Source organism: Monodelphis domestica, chromosome 1, assembly GCF_027887165.1.
Source record: "Monodelphis domestica isolate mMonDom1 chromosome 1, mMonDom1.pri, whole genome shotgun sequence".
Classification (NCBI taxonomy): Eukaryota; Metazoa; Chordata; class Mammalia; order Didelphimorphia; family Didelphidae; genus Monodelphis; species Monodelphis domestica.
The window spans coordinates 482638927-482656518 of record NC_077227.1 but is presented as its reverse complement, the minus strand read 5'-3'; the positions used below and the strand labels follow the sequence as shown (position 1 = coordinate 482656518).

The 17592-nt window shown below is 38.1% G+C and overlaps 2 long non-coding RNA genes across 3 annotated transcripts in view; one reads left to right on the top strand and one right to left on the bottom strand.

Moving 5' to 3' along the window:
• Positions 1-17592, bottom strand: part of LOC103096893 (uncharacterized) — a 151068-nt gene that overhangs the window by 120779 nt on the left and 12697 nt on the right. The gene's annotated exons all lie outside the window — the stretch shown is intronic.
• On the top strand, positions 902-11597 carry LOC130456478 (uncharacterized). Its single transcript, XR_008915415.1, has 3 exons — positions 902-2217; positions 7831-7958; positions 9185-11597. It is a non-coding gene; the product is annotated as an uncharacterized LOC130456478 (long non-coding RNA).

Genomic DNA, 17592 nt, shown 5'->3' with positions numbered 1-17592 from the left:
CATTTCCCTTCCCTTGACATATTCCTTAACCCAGCCAAAATGGACTATTTACCATTTTAGAACTTGCATTGTACTTTCCTTCCTCTCTGTGTATACTCATGTCATTCTCTCCATCTGGAATGTCCTCACATATCTCTTCTTGCACATGGTTTAAGACCAACTTCCTTCATAAAAGCTTTCATGATTCCCTCATTGCCATAACTATTCAGGGGGGAAAGCTGTAACTGTGACTAATGTAGCAATAACATTAACAAATAACAGCTGGCATTTATTATATAGTGCATTAAAGTTTGCAAAGTGCTATATATATATGTAATAATAAATATAATCATTTATATGTAAATTATATAGATTTAGATATACAAATGTTATTTATACTTACATGTATAATCTTGGTCAGGATAGTTAATGAAGACTTTTATGAACAAGTGGGCCTTGAGTTGTACCTTGAAAAAATGAGAAAACTTTTGATAGACCAAAAGGGGGAAGGAGAAAAGCTCAAGCAAGAGGAATGGTAGATTCAATAATATGGAGGCAGGCATACACAAGGCATATTTGGTGACAGTGAAAAAACAAGTCTAGGTCAGCAGAGTATTCACATGGTAGAGTAAGTTTCAAGAGGAATGTTGTGGCCTTAAATGACAGCACAAGGAATCTGGACTTTGTCTTAGATGCTGTAGGAATTCAGTGAAGAACTTTGATCAGAAAAACCTTAGTTTTTATACTTACTAGTGTAAGATAAGAAAAGAGAGATTCTGCATTTTAGGAGAGAAACCAGTCTCTTGGAGAGACTAGCTGAAGAGAGAGTGGAGGAGGGACAAGGAAAAAAAAGCTGAAAATTCTAAGAAAGAATTGGAAGCTTGAAGATCCAACCGGTAACTCACTTCTGGTTTGGCAAAGGAAGAGGAGAGAGGCGGATTCCCTGAAGCAGAGAAGAAACCTATTTCTTTGGAGATCTATTATCCCTTCTGAAACCCTGAATACCTCCACTAAGACTTTCAGTTACAGCAGTCTAAAATCCTCAAGTGGGATTGTGGCTTTGAACTTTGAACAGAGAGACATCCACAGACCCCTTTCCTAAGATTTCTCTCCTTTTCTCCCTTTCCCTTACCTGTCCCTGGACTCATACATTCAAGATCCAGCTAGTTGAGAGTAGGGACAAGAAAGCAGTTGGCAAAAGGGAGAAGTCAGGGCTGAGAAGCCTGTGACCTCTAGACTCTGGGGAGACAATCTGCTAGAGGGGACAATCTCTAGGGCTTCCCTGTTTACCCACTTTCCTGCCTGATATCTTTGTCATTCCCTTCCTGCTTGAACCCCAATAAATTATTTTACATCTAAGATTTAGGTTTGGGCCAGTCTCTAAACAACATAGTTAAGGGAATTGAAGATTTGGGGAGGGTCACATCTCTCCCCAAAAGAGGATTGACTTCTAGAACCCAATGATTCAAGGAACTGACATCTTTCCTTGGCAGTTAACCACTCCTAAGACCCTGAAAGGGGTTGACAGTTAATGTCCCTGGGGGAAGCAGAGGCATAAGAGATCATCTTGCCTCTTAAAGGGAGGCATCCTGCCATCTCACTAAGGCAATCCCACTTTAGTCTCCTGTCCTCCATCTCCCAGAAAATATTCCTGTGGAGACATACTCCTTTTCTCCAAGGGGACAGAACCTGGCTTATCTCCACCCAGAAATAAGAGAGGAGAAGAATAAATAGAATAATCCTTTCAATCTCTCTCACCTCTATTCCCTCTCTCTCCCCACTATCTCTTCTCCTTCATTACACTAGTCACATGACCATAAGTAAGTCAGTTAACTTCTCTATGCCTTTGTTTCCTTGAGGATAAAAATAAGAAGAGTGATACTTAAACTTACTTCCTCATAAAAGTGTTAGAAGGATTTTTTTTAATCTTAAAGTTATATAAATATCAGTTATTTCCATTATTATCACTCTATTTCCCAAGGAAAAAAAGTGATCTCTACCCCCTCTAAACTTTTATTTTCTTTGTAACTCTTCTACATACTAAAATATTTTGTTTTTGTATTATAGCTATTTGTATGTGTACAATCTTTTTTAACAGGCTGTAAGATTTTTGAGGAATAATAAAGTGGAGGAATTCCATGGAGACTGGAACAACCTCCAGGAAGTGATGCAGAGCAAAAGGAGCAGAACCAGGAAAACATTGTACACAGAGACTGATACATTGTGGTACAATCGAAGGTAATGGACTTCTCCATTAGTGGCAATGCAATGTCCCTGAACAATCTGCAGGGATCTAAAAAACACTATCCACAAGCAGAGGACAGACTGTGGGAGTAAAAACACCGATGAAAAGCAACTGCTTGACTACAGGGGTGGAGGGGATATGACTGAGGAGAGACTCTAAATGAACACTCTAATGCAAATACCAACAACATGGAAATGGGTTTGAATCAAGAACACATGTGATACCCAGTGGAATTGCGTGTGGGCTATGGGGGTGGGGGGGAGGAAAAGAAAATTATCTTTGTTTCCAATGAATAATGTTATAAATAAATATTAACAAATATAAACAAATAAAAATAAAAAATAAAAAAATAAATAAAAAACAGGCTATAAGATTTTTGAAGGTAAAGCCATATCTTATTCATCTTGGTGTCTCATCCAGAGACTTATCCATAGCAGGAGTCCAGAAAATAGCCTCTAAATTGTGGAACCATTCCAACCACTGGTATAATCATCTTTAGATCTCTGTTCTCATACTTCTTGATTTCTCTACATCCATTTGTCACTACTGACTCTTCCCCTTATTCTCAATTCTCCTTTCTCTCTTGCCCTGAGATATAAGACTCTCCTAAATCGCTTCCAAAACTCTCTACATTATCTTTCTCTATTTCCTATTCAGATTCCATTTGAAGTATTAGGTTCAGTAATGGGTACAATTTTTAGGAAGGACATTGGCAAGCAAAGGTATGTCCAGAAGAGATTGACCTGTATGTTGAGAAGACTAGATACCATGCTCTACTAAAGATTAGTTGACAAAACTGGAAATTCTTAGTTTGGGAAAGGGAGAATGTGGAGGGAATATGATAGCTGTCTTTAAATATTTGAAACTCTCATATTAAAAAGATTAAAATCTCAGTTGATAATCATTTATAAGATACCTACATGTCGAAGATACAAAAACAAAAATTAAGTAGACTCTGCCCCCAAGGAAATTACATTTTATCAGAGGAGGCAACATATATATGCATATAAAAATATGTTTTTAAAAACACAAAAAGCAAATACAATATAATATTCCAATTGGCCCAAAGTATTCAATTAAGCCCTAGGATAGAAGCTTTCAAGAAGTGGATTTAGGTTCATGCATAAGTAAAAACTTCCCAATAACCAAAAATGTCCAAAAGTTGAATAAGTTGTCTCAAGAAATAGTGATTTCCCCATTACTGAAAACAATCAAAGGAAGCTGAATGGCAATGTCTTGGGGGAGAGAGGTAGTGGTGATTTCTGTCACTAAATGGTGTTTCAAGTCCTTTCTCATCTTGATCTTTTACAATACTTTTGCCTAATCCATTTCATCTTCCTGGCCCCCTGAGTTAAGCATTCTTCAATGTTTTGTCTTTGTTGCTTTCTTTTCTCTATTCTTTGTTTCAGGAATCTTGTTTGCTCATGTGCTTCAGCTATCATCTCTCCATAAATTACTCCCATTTTAATTGAATGTAAGCTCCCTAGAGTCAGAGACATATTGCTGTTATCTTTACATTCCTAGTGTCCAACGTGTACAGGTAACATGGAGAATCTGTACTTTCAACAGTATTGGGGGAAAGAGGGAGGGAAGGGGGGGAGAAAGAGAAAGGAAGGGTGACAGGAAAGGAAGGAAGGAAGGAAGGGATGGAGGGAGGGAGGGAAAAAGGATTTAATAAGCAGCTGTGCTAAATTCTTTATAAATGTTATTTCATTTGATTCTTATAAAGTCCCTAGGAAGTGGATACTATGATTAACCCTGTTTTATAGTTAGTAAGTTAATAAGCACCTGAGGCCAGTTGGAACTCTGGTCTTATCAATTTTGGGCTCAGTTCATCTGATACCTAGATGCTCTTAAGTTAAGAAATTTTGTTATGGAAAATCCCTCTACGAGTGAAGACTGAAACCTCGTGTCTAATTTAATTAAGTTCTAGGACTCCTGAAACACACAGAAGTTAAATGATTTCTGTGAGTCATATAGCTAATAAGTGTCATAGGTTTGATCTGCACCCAGAGCTTCATAACTACAAGCCTATGACTTGACCCATTATATCATATTGCCTCTACCTGACACAAGTAGGCCCTTAATATATGTTTATTATTTAATTATTAAAAAGCTACCCAATCTTCCCTCACCTTTCTTTCAATCTCCAAGTGAACATCTCCAAGAACATGAAGGACAGATCTACCTGAATACTTTAATACTCAATCTGACCAACATTGAGCTTATTATCCTTCTTTCTAAACTTGTCCTTCTTACTTTCTTCTTACTCTTTAATGCATTTGTTCAGAAGTACCACAATTCAGTGTACCAGTCCTCCATGTTGGAAACTTTGCCATCATTTCGATTTATCCTTCTTTTTTACTTTCTACATTCTAGTTAGCAAGTCTTATTTATCCTATCACTATAGTATCATTTGATCTTACCTCTCTCTATAAGACACTTAGTATTACATGGAGAGAGCATATGAACAAGGAAAATGGAGACTTAGCTTTGAATCTCACCTCTGACACTTATTAATTTGACAGTCAGAGTCAAAGCACAACTTCCCTGAGGATCAATTTCCTTTTCTAAAATAAGAATAATAATGCCCATAGTTCCTACTTATCTCCAAGATTGAAAACTCACAGATCTCATCATATCAATTCTTTTCCCAAAACTTTTAAGGCCTACATCACTTCCAGTCTTTTGAAGGCAACATTAATCACTAATCAGACTTCTGATTTTATGAGGTTATTCTTGAAAACTTACAATGGATTTCTGCTGGCCCTGGAATAAAATATAAACTCATTAGCCTAGTATTTGATGCCCTATGAATCTGGTGCTCTCCTATCTTTCTAGCTTGAATCCATATAGTGCCTCTATCAATGTACTCTACATTCCAATCAGTCTGGTTATTCATCATTATCCAGAGCAAGCCCCAGGCTATACCACCTCTGCTACATGTGCTTTGGGTGTCTACTGAATACACACCTAACATTTAGATTTCAGACCAAATGCCATCTTCTCCATGAAACTCTTCTTGATATTTAATACCTGAGATTTCCCAAAACATTTTCCTTCCAATTCTATACCACATTTATCATGTAGCATGGTCATCTGTATTTGTACTGTATCCTTAGCTACTGGACCGTAAACTTGAAAATAAGAATTGTCGTATTCAAAATTTGTATTTTCTCCAGCAACTAGAAGGAGGTATCAAAAGGCAGAGATATAATAGGACTCCATTAAAAGTGTAGTAAATCACATACCAAAAGGCACCAGATTGTAAAAGGGCAGGACAAGGTTAGAAAACAAGAGAGAAAACAATGTTCTCTGGAACATAGACCATGAAGAAGAGTATATTAAAATAAGGATCATAAGATTTAAATCTAGAAACAGCATGTAGTCTAATATGTTAATTTTGTAGAAAGGAAAACTGAGGTCAAAGAATTGAGAAGATAGGTTGGAGCAACACTGTATAATGTATTGAGTTTCAGAATCCTTACTATATACAGCAGGCTGAGAAATCATTGATGAGTTTTTGAGCTGAGAAATTATATGGTCAGTGATTATTTTGGAAGTTGTGTGAAAAAAAAAAACTTTGAAGGGGAAAGGGCTGGAACTAGGGTGGTGTTAAGGGGAATGAAAAGGAAAGAAAAGAATGGAGAAATATTTCAGAGGTAGTCAACATCTGAACATTTGGTAGTCTGAGAAGTTACTGGAAGTAGAGGGTGAAGGTAGAAAGAATTCTATGCTGCCTAGAAAATGATGGCATCATCAACTGAAATGAAATAATTGGAAGAAGAGGAAGGTTGGGGAGGGAAAGTGATGAGCTCAGTAATGCAAATGTTGAGTTTGAGAATAGATTTGTCAAGATTGCTGATAATCAAATCAGTACGGATAGCAGAGTAGGGAAGTTTTGCCAAACTAATTTACTCAATAGGTAGGTAGAGAAAGCTCAGTCAGAGCAAAGAGTAGCACCAAGGAGAGTTCCCAGAGAATTGCTGCTCAGTTTTGCTACTGACTGAAGGGAACCTTTTTTATTATGAAGTTCTAATCTCTTGATAATGTTTGCCCCTCGTATTTTTAAAACGAATTTGACTATATCATGTAATATGGGTCCTCCTAGAGTTAAAATATTCTCCTATTTAAACCAGGAGACATTAGGACTGAAAGTAGAGCTATATCCATGGGACAGAACTGAGGTTAACCTGGGGATAGGGTGTGGAATGTGTAGGGAGTATTGGTCTGACAGAAACAGGAAATCCAAACTTCTCCATATCCCTGGCAGTAGGTATCCTAATAAACTTTCTATAATTTTCTAAAGCTTTTATAAAGACTTTTTGTTGTCTTTCATATAGGATTTCACAATTTCCTATTCTGAAAGATACTCCCTCCACAGTTCCCCTTGACCTCTCTGTTATAAGAAGATACATCTGAGAGCTAAAGTCTTCAGTAATTCAGAATTTCATGCTCCAGAATATTTTCACAAAGCATCATTATCCCTGTTCTCTCCTTTTAATGAATTTTAAGATTCACAGAGGGATATAGGCTGTGTGTGATTTGACTAAAAAGGAAATTAAGAAAAAATTATTGCTGCGTGCTTTCCAGAAAACAAATTTTAATATAGAGGTAGTAGTTGTGTATATAGACACAAGCTTAAGAAACCCAACAGCACATGAGAGATAGATCAGGATTTAAGTTTGGAGTTGAATGTGCTCATTTGTTTATAACCCTGACTGTGATCTCCTACACCCCTTACCTCATCTCAGCACATGTTATGGTGCACTCACTCTTTGGGGACCTTTCCTCCAGACCTGTCCTGCAGTTTAGTGGAAAGAATGCTTAACTTGGAGTCAATCTAAGTTCGAATCCGGCTCTTCCACTTGCTTGTGTGACCTTGAGCAGGTCACTTAATGTTATGTTTCTCAGTGGCAATAAAGGAATTGTTCTATATGATCCTAGCCTATTATGCTTTGGATAATATAATGTTAGCCTCAGGAGGGTGAAATACTCCCATTTACCAGCTCAACAAGTACTTATTTAATACTTACTCTGTGCAAGGCAATATGCTAGACATTATTATCCTATGTATGGGTTTGGTGAGAAATTGTGTATCTGTCTTCAGAGAAGCAGTCTGGCTAAGGAAAAGAGATTCCTTGCCAGAATGGATAGATGGGTGGATAGGTAGATGGATGAATGGACGGTTTGAATAAGCATTTGTTAAATGTTCCAGTTACTGTAATAAGTGCTTTACAAATATTATCTAATTTGATCCTCACAATAACCCTAGGAGATGAGTGCTATTATAACCCCTATTCTACAGTTGAGAAAACTAAAGTAGCCAAAGATTAAGTTATTTGGCCAGAGTCTAATAAGCTAGTAAATGTCTAGTGCTGCATTTCAACTCAAACTTTCCTGAGTCCAGTCCCAGCACTCTAACCACTGTGCAACTATCTGCCTCTATCACAAAAACCACCTAATACAATGAAGATGGATCATATCTGCCCTAGAAGAGAAAATGGCCACAGTAAAAAATCAGATACTTGAAGAGCCAATGTTAAACTATTACATAACTAATTCTATATTGCCATCTAACATTACATTATGTCTGTCAACAACAGATACTTCAAGCAGAGTGTAGGAAGGAACCTGAGAAGTAATCACATCAAAACCCTTCATTTTACTAGTGAAGAAACCAAGGCTCATAGAGGTTAGGTGATTTGTCCAGGCCACACAGCTAATGTTTGAGGTAGGTTTCAAATCCAGGTTTGTTTGTTGGGTTTTTTTTATCTCAAGTCTGGTACTCTATAATACCACACTACTCTTGATCAAAATACACCTAAAATGCACAGTTCTTGGCACATAGTAGGTGCTTAATAAATGTTTGTTATTTTGAACATACAAAACCTCTCCCTGACCCACTAGTAAAAGAACTGATATAGTCTAATCAAATCCTGCTGCCATATTGTGAAACTCCTTTCCAATCCTATTCAGCATATTGTTAAAAGATACAGATTAGACAACTGATAACAATCAGTTACCCCCAATGGGATGAAATCCTCCTTGTGCTTTGCAGTCCAACAATAAATACTTAATCTGTGCCAAGCAATATATGAGACCTTGAGGATATGAAGGCAAAAACAACCTCTGCCCAACTGGAACTTACATTCTATATAAGCTTATATGAGCATAGTTATTGTGTCCAATGGCACAATAATAGTATACTGGGGAAGCAGCATTATCTGGCATCAGAAGACCTGGATTAGAATTCTGGCCCCAATACTTACTACTTATATGACTTTGGGGGAGTCATCTTCCATATCAGAGTTTCAGTCCTGCCCCTGCCCAACACCACACCTGTGTAATTTGAGGGGATTGGAATAGATAATTTGGAAGGTCTTTCCCAAGGCTGTTTATCCAGACTTCACTTTTATAAAAATGCTGGAAGAGAAAGGAATGATATTCTTCCAGCCATCCCCCTACCCCCACCCCAGGAATAGTGCTTCAAGTGCTATATCCAGGAACCAGGAGAAAGAAAAAGGGCATCAATGCTGAAAAAAGATCATGGAAGATGAGAGAGAGAGAGAGAGAGAGAGAGAGAGAGAGAGAGAGAGAGAGAGAGAGAGAGAGAGAGAGAGAGAGAGAGAGAGAGAGAATGTGCATGATTTTAACACAAATGTAGAGCTTCAGTTAAACTGTCCATGAGGTTATCACAAATCAAAGTGATTAGCAATTGGTTCCTGAAATTGTGAAGAAAAAGTCCTAACCTGACGTACACTGTCAGCACACTAATTATATCTTGGGGGCTTTCCGACTTTTGACAATGTCTTAAAGGGAAAAATATTTTTGCAGCAATAGGAAAACAAGCAGGGCATGGCCTAATTTTTTTTCAGGCAATGGTGGTACTTTTCAGCTAATTGTTTTAATTAACATTAACCCTTTTCTTGTTTTTTTTTTGTTTTGTTTTTTTTGCAGGAAACTAGGGCAAGATCAAGGAGTCTGTGTGAACATAAACTGAGCAGCAATCAGCAGTCTGAGAAGTGCTGGAAGTCCATATGGAACTCCCTGCTAAATTTTCCTTTGCAGAAACACTGCTGAAGTAGGGGGTCATATATCCCACTTCCCTATAGGAAGTGGAATTAATTCCCTCTTGGGAATTAAATTAAATTAAAGGGATCAAATCAGGATAGAGCAAGTCTTGGGGATCCATTTCTAATAAATAAATACAAAAAAGATGCTGCTCACCTTGTAGTCAACAAAGATACTTATAATGAACTTATCCAATAATCAGCATATCTCTTGAGGGCCTACTGTCTATTGTGAAGGCTGTATGGAGTAGTGAAAAGAATTCTGAATTTTGAGTTAGTAGTGACCTAGTTGAAAATTCTCCCTTCAATACCTGTTATGTCACCAGGGATAAATGACTTTAGCTTCCTGATGCTCATTTTCCTTATCTATAAAATAAAGATGATGAAGTGACTATATCACAAGGTAGTTGTGAAGCAAAAATAGAAATATATATATATATATATACATATATATATACATGAAGTACTTTGAAATTCTTAAAGAGTTGTATGAATGTTACCTATTTTATCTGCTCTAGCACACCATATTTATCTCTATGGCATCCATCCCAGAACTAATAAGAAGATGGGGAAAGGAAATGACCCTTTCCCTGCCCTCAAGGAGTTTGTGATGTCCTTAAAAAAACAAAAATAATATCTATGAAACAATTAGAATTCGAAACAAGACAGAGAGTACACAGGTAAGCCTCTTCCCCTCATTCACAGAAGACTTTTCTGGTTGTTTCTGAATATAAGAAGTATGCATTGGGAGATGAAACCAAGACTGAATTATGCATAGATCTAGGGAGAGACTGAAGCATGCATATCCCAAAGGAATCCACTTGCATCAATGAGCTGCTGCTAGAATTAGACCCTAAGATTGTGACAGAGACAAAGACTGAGGGTGTGCATATTCTGAGACTGGGAGATAGCAGGAGATAGAAAAAGAAGCAGAGAACTTAAGGTCATCACATCTACATGACTTCTTTAAGACAGAGCAGTGACTAAAGAAAAACACTGGGTATTAGAGCTTCAAAAAAGAACATCATAATAAAGAGATAGGGCAAAGACCCTTGAAGCAGGAAAACACATTCCAAGGAATAAAGAAGCCAAGAGCCATAATGTGGAGGAACAAGCTAAGACTTTGCCCTTAACTGGTACTCTAGCCACGTAGACAGTGTGTTAGCCTTGAAAGATTTTGTTAGAGCCCCTAAAACGTTATTTTCCCATGGAAAAAGTAGGGACCAACATTAGGAGAAGGTTAAATGACTCTAGGAACTCTGACCCATACAGGATAATACTATAAGTCAAAAGGTTTGTACAGCTGCTGTGGGAACATTTTTAGCAGAGGTGAGTGGGATGTTTTCCTGATTATCTGTAGCTAAAGTATGTTTATTAGTTTTTCTTGTAAAAAATAGCTGGTGCCCTTTGGGAGACAACAAAGCAAGACAGGTACTGATAGTCCCAAAGTGTCCCTAGGTGGAATTATGAACTAGAGTTTTTTTAGGGTTTTCTTTGTATATATATCTAAGTGTAAGGGGTGGCAGCGTTTCGAGACAAAAGCCAGATGCTAAAATTTCCAAAAGATTGTCTTCCTAAGGTCATCAGCCAAAATAATTTTTCAGGAGACCTCCAAAACCAGCATAAAATGTAACATATATGTCATCTAGGCCCTGGCCCCTGAAATGTCAATATCTAGCTCATTTTAGTCTCAAAAAAAAGTTTGGTCTAAGCTCCCCAGCAAGAATTCTAGCTCACAAGAAATTGAATCATTTAATCAATTAGCAAGGATTTATAAAATATATATTATGTGTCAGGTACATACATTCCTGCTAAGAATAAAAGAGACAAAAATTAAAGTCCTTAAAAAACTCAGTGAGATTACATGCCAATGTGGTTGGATGAAAGAGTACATGAAAGAGAGTCAAGTATTATAATTCTGGAAAGATAGGTTAGAACAAAGTTGTGACTTTAAAAAAATTTTAATGCATATTTATGTTTTATCCAAGAGTCAATAGTGAGTCACCAGAGTTAACTGAGCAGGAAACAAACATAGCCAGATTTGTACTTTCAAAATATAGCTACCATGTGGAGCATGAATTGGAGGAATAAAAGACTTGAATCAGGGAGGCCAATATGTAACCTATTAGAATAGTCCAAATGAAAGTCTCAACTGGGATAGTGCCTTATGTTAATGGAGGGAAGGGGATGGAAGTAAAAGATCTTGTGGATAGAAAATTGACAAGATTTGACAATTGATTGTATATGTGAGGTAAGAGAAAATGAGTTGAGGAGATTACAAAATTGTGAATCTGGATGCCTGGAAGAATTGTGATACCCTCAACAGAATAGGGAAGTTAAGAAGAAAGGTGGATTTTGCTGGGAAAGTTGAGTTGTTTTGTATATGTTGAGATTAGATAACTATGGGCCAATTTTATTAAACTTCTAAAAAATACAGAATGACGTCATATCCAAGCTCACAGATATTTAAGAAGAGTCTCCTTCCCATAGGGATCTATACAATTCTAGGGACTCAACCAATACTAATCTTCTATTATTACAGATTGGTATTATTTTCTTCATTGGAGAAAAACTCAATGCCAGCAGAGGATTGATTTCATTCCCTAGAGCTGCACAGTCCACATGACTCACAGTACCAAAGAAGGGCAGGGACCTGGTTTGCTCTTCTATGCCACAGATCACTGCATCATAGCTCCTTAGTATATATGTTCCCTGATACACCAGTCTCTATGTCTCTGTCTCTTTTCTCTGTCTGTGTCTGTGTTGTGTCTCTGTGTCCTCTCTCTCTCTCTCTCTCTCTCTCTCTCTCTCTCTCTCTCTCTCTCTCTCTCTCTCTCTCTGTGTGTGTGTGTCTCTGTGTGTCTCTCTCTCTGTCTCTCTCTGTCTCTCTGTCTCTCTCTGTCTCTCTCTCTCTGTCTCTCTGTCTCTCTCTCTGTCTCTCTCTCTGTCTCTCTCTCTCTGTCTCTCTCTCTGTCTCTCTGTCTCTCTCTCTGTCTCTCTCTCTGTCTCTCTGTCTGTCTGTCTGTCTATCTGTCTGTCTGTCTGTCTGTCTGTCTGTCTGTCTGTCTCTCTCTCTCTCTCTCTCTCTCTCTCTCTCTCTCTCTCTCTCTCTCTCTCTCTCTCTCTCTCTCTCCCCTGACATGATACTATTCATGGAGGCATTATCTTTCTTACTTTTTTCCTTTGTGGAAACTCTCTGTCCCCAAGAGTCCATGGAGATGCGGCAACCTGCAGACCACTCCTCCTGTCTAATATTCTGCTATTTCAACTAGAATTAATAGCAGCAGTGTACTCATTATCTGTCTTCTTTATCTCATTGTTTCTTCAGCATCCCTGTCTAGCACGGCTTCACCAATGCATGTGGTTCCTGTTGGGCCTATGTGGATTCATATGCCTCTCTCCAGGTCCATGTGTAGCTTGGCAACTTTCTTCTATCAGAACATGTGTTCTCTCTTATTCTAGAAGCAGCCACAGGAGAAGCCAGAGAGGGAGGGGGAAGGGGTAGACTTGCAAGTGCACCACAGCTGTATAATAATGGGGTAGATTATGTAGTCGAGAAGGCCAGTGTGGTAGGAAGAGTACTTGTCTGGGAGTCAGATGATATGAATTCTACTCCTGGCTCTGCCATTTACTAGCCATAACCTTGAGCATGTAATTTTACCCCTCTGATCTTCGATTTCCTCATTTGTTAAATAAAAATATTATATACCTCCAAAAGATAGTATGGAATAAAAAATGGGGAGTTGTCCTAAAAGTCAGGAAGGCCTGCATACAAGTCTTGCCTCTGACACATAGTGACTGTGTGACCCTGGGCAAGACATTGAAGGGCTCAGCACCCCTGGAGACTAAAAGATTATAAATTACTAAGCAATCTGCACTGGTAGAAGGAGTTGCTTACCATGAACTCCTTACACCACTTTAATCACAAGTCTGGTTAAATAAATTATTGCACACTCCTTCCCTTATAGAGTTGTGGAGAAATGATGTTTTAAAAATGTTTTCAAAATTTTAAATCACTCCATCAATGTAAGTGACTGTTTTTACAGATCAGGTCCCAGGTTTCCAACCCAACATTTAAGTAAGTATACTTGTGTCACTGATATGGGGCTCTCAGGATGTTGCTTCACCTTTAACCAAAAACTCCAAAATCTGGTTTAGAAAATGTGCTCTCTGATTTTAATGTATTCCCAACCAGTCTCAGATTTTCTGCTTCCCAGCTATGCCTCACTAGATGGATGAAATCTTAGAATGTCATTGTTGAAAAGGGATTCCCTTTTATATAATCAACATAATTCTCCACAGCCTGGCTTCTTTGAAGGCAAGTCTTATTTCTTCCAGGGTGTGGAATTGCAGACATATGGGCTGAATTTTGGCTCAGTGTCTCCTATGATCACAGCGAGGACAGTGTTCATCAAGAAATCAAACTCTGTTCTGTCTCCAATAGAGCTTTCTTCATAAAACTTCACATAAGTCTACTTCCATAGGACTGGAATATGTGAAAGGTGTTTTGAAACTGTCTCATTTTCTCTATATATTTTTACCCTCTTGAGATCAGCATACCTTAACTGGATCTAAATTTACCCTCTTGAGATCAGCATACCTTAACTGGATCTAGAATCTAAGAATTATTTTTAAAGAGGTCCTTGAAGAGGGGAGGGAGGAAGGAAAAGGGGGTGCAGCCATAGGAAAGCCTCCTGAGCAGAACTCAGGACTCAGGATGCGTGTAATTGACAATGGAAGAATAAAGCTCCCTAGGGAGGGATGTGCCATGTGTGACGGGTGACAAGGGAAGCGGCTAGTGATTATGCAGCAGCAAATGAGGAGCTTGCGATAGAAACTATCTTTAAAAAGAGAGAGAGAGATGGCAGAATTTGGCTGTAAATCCTGTCACCTTATTATGACATCACAGTAGACAGAAACCCACTGCCTTGTACGAATCCCCTTATTATATAACTCACAAAAGGAAAAAAAAATCAAACAGCTGGGTCTTTTTACCCTTCAAACCATTGACCTATTTTCAGCTCAAAATGGGACCCACCAAACCCACCCTTTCCAACAAGCAGCCTCTCCTGCTCCATCTCAGAAACAGGACATTTAAACAGCCAGGAAATGAAGCTTGCTTCCCATGCAGAGAGTAGGTACTGTGATTTGGGAGTGGGGGCAACTGGGGGAAAATGTTTTTCTAAACAAAAACAGAAGGAATGAATGGGGAGTCATAGAAAGATAGAATGCTTTGGGTGGAAGAATATTCTTATATGATGTGTTTGGATGCATGCATGCATGAGTGTTGTGCATGTCTTTGTGTAGACATGTTGTATGTATAAATATGTATGATGAGTGTTGCCTGTGTGTGTCCATATAGTATGTATCTGTGTGTTTTGTATGTACAGGTCTATATGAGAGAATGTGTACTGGAGGATATAGAGATGTAGGGCAGGTAGAGTGAAGTATATGTAGTACAATTATTTGTTCCTTTCCCTTTGCAATGTAATAAAATGGTGATCTAGAGTTATCCATCCAGTGAAGCTGTCCTGGAAATCAAAGCTTCTCTAATTATACCCCTCAGTTCTCTCAAATGGGTAAATCAAGGGTTCTCTTCCCCACTGAATGTGACATTTTCCCCTTGGGACAAACTCTAGCTTAATGATTATACCTGTTTCAGGAAGCCCTTCACCCCCATGGACATCTGACTCCCAGAAGGCAGAAGTTGAGGGGAGGAGAGAGCAGCCTGTTCTAGTTTGAAGAACAGGCTGTTGGACACACACACACACACACACACACACACACACACACACACACACCACACTCATTCCAAGAAAATCACAGATGAAATCTCCTCTGGAAATCACAGAGGAACAGAGACTAGGATGGGAAAGTATTTGTTATAGAGAAGATTCATTACAGAGAATGTATTGTAACCAACACAACAAAACAGGGGCTATCTCAATAGACCTGGAAATGGCTTTGTTATACAGGACCTTTTTTTGTAGTAGGATTTTGCACAATTAACTTCTGGGAGCTATGGAATTTTTCCTACAGATGTCAAAAGGGAAGACTTAATGAGATTTGCTCAGAATGATAAAATAATTCTTAGCCCAGAATCCCTGGTAAACAGTCAGTCAATAATCTGCATTCAGTTCTCACAACATGAGACAAATAACAACTTATATACCTATAATACTTCAAGGTTAATAAATTACCTATTTCCTCCTGACAATATTGATGAGGTGGGTCACATAAGTCGCATTAATCCCATTTTACAGTTGTTGAAAGAAATTCTTGAAGAGGTTAAGTGAGTTTCCCAGGGTCATTAAATGAGGGTTCAAGTCAGGTCTTGAACCAAAGATTTCTTACTTCTGAGTTAGTATTTTTTCAACTACACTCCACCACTTTCCAAGTTAGAGCATTAAGTTCCTATAATTCCTCTATTTCCTATACTATACATTTCTCTAATTCCTATTTTATACAAATGACTAATGACCTTCATTGTCCCCCCCCCCCAAACCTTCCTGGTTACTTTCCTCTCTTGTTCACATCCCTTCCATCACCACCCTTCAACCAGGCAAGGTACATGCTGGTTCAGGACCTTTATCATAACTGAGGACTAAAAATGAGAAATTAAAACAAGAACATCGCAACATATTAGAAAGAATGAGCACAGAGAATCATCAAATGTCAGGACTGGAAAGAGCTCCCCCTAGAACAATGAACATCAAATAACATAGACTATCAGGGTTGGAAAGGACTTTCGAACATTATTGGAGCAGAAAGGAAGCTTAGAGCAAAGGTTGTTGGAGGTGGAGAGAACTTTAGAACATAAAGTGTCAGAAGTGGAAGAGGTTTTAGGATGAAGTACAGCAGTACACAGAAAATCAGAGCTGAAAGGTGCTTAGAACATTAGGTCCAAAAAAAAAACTTTATAGAGATGATCTAACCCAGATTAGATCCCTTTAATTCTATAAATGAAGAAACTGAGATCCACAAGGGATAATGACTTCCCCAAGGTTACAGGGTTATCAGTAAGAGAGTTTGAGTTTACTAGCTCAGATTAAGTGACTAAAAGTCACTTAACTTCCAGGTTATTCTGACTTTCCAGCTTCTCTGGAGTTGGGGAGAAGAAGACTTCAAAACCTTCCTGTGTCACAAGGTTATGACATATTTGTGAGCAAAATATTTTCTAAACTTTAAAATACTTTGTGATGGGAAATACTGTTAATGTATTTCCCCTCCCTATATTCAAAACTCAATGCAAAATTCTGCCTGAAACTCTTCCTAATAGATACCACACAACCTATGCCTCTATTGTGTGTATCTTCAGTCTTCCATTGGACCAAGAAACTTTGGAGTATCTAGAACCAACTTCTTCAGAGAGGGAAAGGAATGAGTAGATATTATTGGTTTATCTCATATTAAACCAAAACAGTTTAGAGACCATTGAAGCCCATTCTAAACTAAATGTATTATCAACATTCTTGGGAAGGTAGGAGGCAAATGGAAAATGGGTGGTAATAATATAAATACTTAATTGTTTCTGACTTAAGTTAAAGAAAATTAAAAAACAATGAACCTAATAGGAAGGACCCCAGAGTAAGCATTTCATCTACAAAAATTCTCATAGATGGGTTCTAAGGAATGTACAAGTAAGAAATATTGACTAAAACACACAGCATATTTCAGCATTACACACACCCAGCCTCAATTCCCTGGTCTTTCAAACAAGTATATAACTTGATAATTCACAGACAGACAGATCTAGGTGGCACAATGGATAGAGTACTTGGCCTGAAGTCAGGAAGACTTATTTTCTTGAGTTCAAATCTGGCCTCAGAAAGTTCCTAACTATGTGACCCTGGGCATGGCATTTAACTCGGTTTTCTTCAGTTTCCTTATATGTAAGATGAGCTGGGGAAGGAAACGACAAACCACTCCAATATCTCTGCCAAGAAATAGGGTCATGAAAAACTGGACACAACTGAAAGGACAAAACAACAAATTTGCAGACCTGTTTCTGTCAAGGACTATAACACTTGGGTATCTAAATAAAGGATACACAACTCCCACTGGGAAGAATACAGTGCATATTTCTACATAATAGGCTATTTAGCTCTTGGTCACCATCTATGATAACTCTGGACAAAATATAAAGAAAGAATTCTATGCCTCATACCATGGTGGGTTCATTAATGATGTATGATAAATGTTTGTCATTAGTAGCAGTCTCAATAAGAATGTGAGTCCTTTTGTTTCCAGGAAGTCTGATCTAGTTTCATAAAAGCCAGGTACAAATCTCCCTAG